Here is a 6,746-nt window from a genome sequence, read left to right as displayed (position 1 = left end):
TGCCTGATAAAGTTTTGTAATGGGTCTTAAAGTTTAACTCAATGTAGACAACAATGTGTGGTGAAAAACGTGCAAAAAAGGTCAAAAATAGGCCTAAAATGCCTAAAATCACCAAAAACAGCCATTTTCAGTCCTTTTTTGCATGTTTTTCGCCACACATTGTTGTCTACATAGCGTTAAACTTTAAGACCCATTACAAAACTTTATCAGGCATTAGTTGACATCTTTGGGAAGCTTTTTACATAGTTTAGGAAATGAAAGTCCGGTTCGAACTCGAGTAGATTTCTTGTTTTATGTTTTTTTTTTATGTTTTCCCACTATTATGTATTTATGTTGCTCCAATCACTTTGGCATATTTTTTTTCTGAAAATTTGGACAATTTCCAACATAAAAGTTGCTGGGCACTTTTACTTTTGAATCATTCTACTTGAATCCAGGAATTATTTGAATATTTGTGATTTTTCATGAATTTCAAAAAAACCCTAAAATGGCCAACTTCGGGCCCCTGAAAAAGAGTGATAGATGGTCCCAAAAATTCTAATAAAATTTGGGGACATTTCTGACATCGGGAACAGCAAGTTTTTCATATTTGCAGAAAAAAAAATTTTTTGGCCATTCGATTTCACAGAGAATCGGCCATATATAAGATTTTGATAAACTAAATACTATAGTCCGTGGACACGTTTAAACAATTAATTTTTTTCAGTAATTTTTAGGGTTGCGCTCCAATACTACTGGTGCGTCGATATTAAGGCTCCTCTATACAGAGGGACAAATGCCGACATACCGATATTATTTTGTACCCATTTTTTTTATTCTCTAGACAACCATTAAACTTGAAATTATTTCAAAAGCGTGATATGACATGTCTTGTTATAGTAGCTATTAGAAAACTTTAAAAAAATGAAAACTAAAATGGTAGAACCTTTTATTTTACCGAATTCTACCTTCCGCAACTATAAAATGTTCATAAATTACGACCACCTTGATTTGCCAGCCGAATAAACATGCAAAATGTCCCCTCCGTGACCTGTCCTGAGCTCAGAATCGATTATATTCATTCATTAAACACATTTTAACAAATATCTAGCAATATTGTGGTACATAGGCCCCATTCTAGACATCCTAAAGAAAGTTTTTTTTGTATCACTCGTCATTTTAAATAGTCTCGAAACAATTGTACATAAGTAACGAATGTGTCCTTAAATTATGTGAAATTTTACATCATTCCCAATATAGGGCCAGTAAACATGCTAGACAGTCATTTTGACCTCTCTAACTATATGAGGGTCATCTTTTAGAACTAAGATACTCGATTTTTACCCGTAGAATATTCAAATCTTCATTGCAGCTTCGCTATAACAATAGTTGCACACGAAAATTGTAACAGTAAAATAAAGTGTCCCCTCCGTGATCGACGAGTTTTCGAGCTAGTACTTTTTGTTTTTGACTCTGGGGGCATAAAAATGTTCGTTTTTACAAACAGTTTTTGTGGGTGATCGGAAAAAAAATTTTCAACTTTGTTGTCGTCGTGAAATTTGATAAAAGTGCGATTTGTCCCCTCCCTGAGTGTCCCCTCCATGACAAATTTTCATGTTGGCAATAAGAAAATAAAAGTATTAAATGATGGCCGATAAAAAGTAAATATTCCATGAAAAAACAAAGGATCAAGTGTCAGAAACTACGGGGGTCCGAAAAAATTAAACTAAAAATAGAAGAAAGTAAGTTTTTCGGTTTTTCCAATATTGCCCATTTTACCCACTCCAAATATCACACTTTTGAAATAATGTACCATATAGTATATAGATTTAAGAAGGACAAAATTCGATATAATAAAAGTAGAAGAAGATATAAGCATTCGAAAATTGACAAATTTTCAATAAGATTTTTTGTTGTGATAATTTTGTTGCGTAGTATATTTAAACATAATCTGACGTAAGTTTGTTGCATAAAAAAATTACAATTTGACCTACCACGAGAAAAGAAACACTTAGAACACTAAGTATGCACTTCATTTTTGCAGCTTCTATACTGAACTAAAAGTTTAGATTTGCAGAGCTTTTATACAGTAAATAAAACTTATTAAGCAGGAAATATTATAGGTATAATGATGATCATTATTCGGTAACATAGTATAAAAAAGCTACAAATTTTGTATATCCTTTGTTTTCCGTATTATTACTATTATCACTGTTAGAACAATTATAGATGCTATAAAAGTTTGTTTTGTAACAATGAGAAATTATTTTAAGCATCTAATTTATTTTTGTGATGCAACTGTTATTTCATTTTTTATTTTATTTTTTGTATAAACTATATAAAATTATTGTAATACTTGAGATGATATTCAAGAGAGCAGAATTTTCCAACCCATTAAAAAAACTTATTGAGATTGTTTCTTGTAAAATTGATGGTTATCGAGTTAAAAATTATGGAACAAAAAGTTTTCAAAATTAATCAAAAAACACGCTTGATTTTTTTCAGAATTTTTGGAACCATTTTTGGATTTTTGGAAAAATGGTCATATCAAAAAATCCAAAAATCGCTCCGAAAATTCTGAAAAAAAATTCACACATTTTTTCGCGTTCCGACCACCATTTTGTTTGTTTAAACATTAATTTTTCGAATCGGAAACCCTCTAACTTTTAGTTTAGACGTCAAGGACGCGATATTCGTACGAAAACCATGAGATTTTAAATGCTTTCCGTTCGGAAAATCAAAAAATAAAAAATTTTTTTTTTCAAAATCACATTTTTTTCTTATAAAATCAACCATAACTTTTGACCTTATTATTTTTTTGAAAATCTGAGCTCATATTTTAAAAGGGCATTAAGTTTTACATAAGATCAGGCGATTCGCATATTTTTTTACCCTTTTTCATTAAAAATACAGCGATCGAAATAAGTGTCAAAAAAATATCCTCTTGGGACTTGATGGGTTGAGAGGAGGCTCTCATGAGACTCAATCAAAAAATCGATTTTTTTCTTCGCTTACTTAGTAAACAAATGTCCCGTAGAATACACCCCCGAAACCCTTTTTACCAAAATCGATTTGGTTAAAAAGTTATAGGCAAAAAACCGGAGCTGTCTTTTTACGAGGGAACGATGTATGTATGTATGTTTATTCACTTTCTAAAACTTTAAACGCGTTTTTCTCGAAACCATATTTTCTGAATCGAGCGGCAAGATATCTCAAAAAGTACTGCACTTAAAGATACACTTTTTTTTTAAAGCTAATTAAATTGTCTGGAGTTGAACCTATAAAATTTTGACCCGTTTCGGGCCAAACGGACGAAATTTTAGTTATTTTTTCATTCGCTGTAAACTCTGTGAAAAAATTATGTCAGAAATGTCAGAATAGTCATAACCGACGTAAAATTTTATGAACTTTTCGAATCCGGCGTCAGAATTGTCAAGAAAGTTGATGTGTAAAAGTTATGAAAAATTAAACAATAAAAAACGCGATTTTTTTGAAAAAAAATTTGATTTGATCCAAATTTTCGAGTCGAAACAGACTTGCTCTATAGGTCTAACACGTTTTTTTTGCGTCCATGGGGTGTAGACTTAAAAGTCCAATAGTTACGATATCGAAATTCAACATTTTCTCTATAACGTTTTGTTCCTAGGCGCTTGGTTGACATATAAAAAAATTGACTACATTCATATACGGTTTTTTTCTACGAAGCGCCATTTTCGTGTCCGCCATGTTAAATTTCGATATCGTAACTATTGGACTTTTAAGTCTACACCCCATGGACGCAAAAAAACGTGTTAGACCTATAGAGCAAGTCTGTTTCGACTCGAAAATTCGGATCAAATCAAATTTTTTTTCAAAAAAATCGTGTTTTTTATTGTTTAATTGTTCATAACTTTTACACATCAACTTTTTTTACAATTCTGATGCCGGATTCGAAAAGTTCATAAAATTTTACGTCGGTTATGACTATTCTGACATTTCTCACATAATTTTTTCACAGAGTTTACAGCGAGTGAAAAAATAACTAAAATTTCGTCCGTTTGGCCCGAAACGGGTTAAAGCCCTTGAGGGGAGGGGGATATGGTGTTGATTTATCAATTTTTTCCATTTTTTGAAGTATTTTTTGACTAGTAAAGAAAAAAAAATTTATTTCTAAAATATATATGTGAAAGTACATGACTTCGAGAGTATTTTGTGGAAATTTCTTCAAAAAATTTTCGCAGGTAACTTAGATATGTGTAAAGCTTGTGTTGTGTGTCAAAACCTTCATTACTATTGTACTTAACTGTTTCTAAGTATGTAACTGGACAAAATACTTTCAAATAGGGTATTGAAAAGGGTTTACCATGTGTGTTCTTGAAAAAAAATTTTTTTCACTTTTACAGCCTAGTACTGTAATTGAAAAATGAAAAATAATTAAGCCTCCTGTTAGCCCCCCTAGAGGGGGCTCTACACATTATGCAAAAGATCATCCAACATGATAAAACTTATATTAATCGATTTGTTAGATCTTCCAAATGAGATTCCAAAAAAAAAAATGTGGTTGACGAACTAACTTTCGAGATAAACAAGTTTGAAAATCGCGATTTTAACACGGGCTCTTATGGGACGCGGTCTTTTATTGTTCATAACTAATTTAAAAGATCAACCATCTTAATAAAAAATATATTTTCTGAAAGAGAAAGTTCCAAGCTTTCGATTGGTATGTTAAAAATTACCCCTTAACGAACTAACTAATGAGTAATTAAACAAAATCATTGATTTCGAATAGTGCGAGCGGTTGTCTGCCTAATGTGAGAAAGAGACAGACAGATGCCTCGCAACACTACTGTTATGATTGGTGTAGAGCCTCCTTAAGGAGGTTCGATAGTAAACTTCATGTCTTTAGAAACGCCTGAAACTTTTTTATTTCAATCTTTAATAAGAAATGAATGCACTGTTAAAATCTTAGATTGATCTACAATCTAGTTTTCGAGAAAAAAAAAATCAAAAACGACGTCTTATACATGGGTCTTATGGGGAAAGTTACAACAATGTCACAAAAAAAGCATTATGCAAACGAATTAGACTTAAGAAATGAAAAAAAAACTATTTTTTAGGAAGCCAAGAAGGTATTGATCATTTTGAAAAAAAAAACGACTCGTTTTACAACACCGAATGCTCAATAAACAAGTCTAAAAACGTGAGATTCTGAGCCACGCGAGCCGAAATGTCGCGTTTTTACACGTTCATCGCTATATTTCATCTAGTAAAAATAAAATGCACTCTACGGAAAATATGTATTTCGATGGGAAATTTCCTCAGCTTTCGATTGAGACTACTTTGAAAAATCTTAAAAATGCGTTTTTTGAGATATTTAATGTTAAAAGTTTATTTTTACAATTTTCCGTGGAAAATGGAAAATTTTTGAAAATCTGACTTCACAATCGGAAAGCTGAGGAAATTTCTAATCGAAATCATATGTCACATATTTTTTTAAAGTGCGTTTAGGGGGTTTTTCAGCGAGATAGAAGTTAAGCAGTTTCGCCTATAAGGGCCGTACGGCCGCAGCATGCTATTTTGCTAATAATATTTTGTTCCCATGAGTTGGTATCACTACTTCGTGCCCGTGTATAAGCATAGGCGACCCCCTCGCCCCGCCTGCCCCTTGAAAGTGCTATCGAACCTCCTTAAGATTGTATTTCGCGTAGAAGTGCTATACTTCAGCTTCAACTCTATATTATTTATTGTATCTCATGCCGAAGCGTCATCTATAATGTGTTCTGGCAGTGTAATTCCAAGTTTCGCCAATAAAAATCGTACAAATCTCAAATAGTCCCATCAACACTGAATGTATTTCAAGCAGCACCATCTGGTGCTTTAAATGAAACTGTAAAGAGTTCCCGCATTGTGTTTTCGTACTTGCAGATTTAGGCTAATTCCGATTTCGGTCAAAGCCGTAGTGCAGCATTGTTGCATTCGGCCTTTGAGGGTTTCGCTTGTGACTGTATCTTCACGAGCTATTTTGACTAAATGTAAATATTGCATTTCATGATTCGTTTGCTGGTACTTTTTTAATTTCCATTTATTGCCTGACTGTTTGCGCTATCTCGGTTTTATTTTTAAAACATGTATGTTTTTTGAAATTAAAGCCTATACGCGTTTGACTAACAGGCTATTGAGATATGCTACCCCCTCGAAATTTTCCGTAGATGAAATAACCGTAGGGTTATTATCGAGATATGCAGCAGCAGTAGTTACAGTAAAAACGTATTTGGATGCGAATGGTAACGGAGTTTGAAGGATGGGAGCAGACGAGAAAACTTCAAATCGACTCGCAGGCAGCGACAGGAAGATAAGAACAACAGCGTACGAATCGCGATGATCGACGTAAAGGGAAGCAAAGCGTCAAGATGCAACGCGGCAGCAATGAGGCGCTTGACTCTTCCGAGAAATTAGGCAACTTCGGAGTCGAAGATGACAACAACAGTAAGTCGAAGAGCACGTCTAACATTAAATATTACAAATGTCACGCTACGGGTCACATTGCGAAATATTGTAAAAGCGTGGTTCAATGTTATAATTTTGGTGTCACTAGACACATTTCTAACAAACCGAATAAAACGTCCGAGGCTGAAACAAAACTAGTAACTACTATTAATGCCGATTCATCAAATTCTTTAAAAACGTTAAAATTGGTGAGGTTGAAAATATTCGCGCGGTCATTGTCTCTGGATGTTCCGATTGTATTATTAGAGCATCGCTTGTTCTCGAACACGGGTTTAAGTTTA

Source organism: Trichogramma pretiosum, unplaced genomic scaffold, assembly GCF_000599845.2.
Source record: "Trichogramma pretiosum strain Unisexual culture from Peru unplaced genomic scaffold, Tpre_2.0 scaffold22, whole genome shotgun sequence".
Taxonomy (NCBI): domain Eukaryota; kingdom Metazoa; phylum Arthropoda; class Insecta; order Hymenoptera; family Trichogrammatidae; genus Trichogramma; species Trichogramma pretiosum.
The sequence above is the reverse complement of the archived record's forward strand: the minus strand, read 5'-3'. Positions refer to the sequence as shown.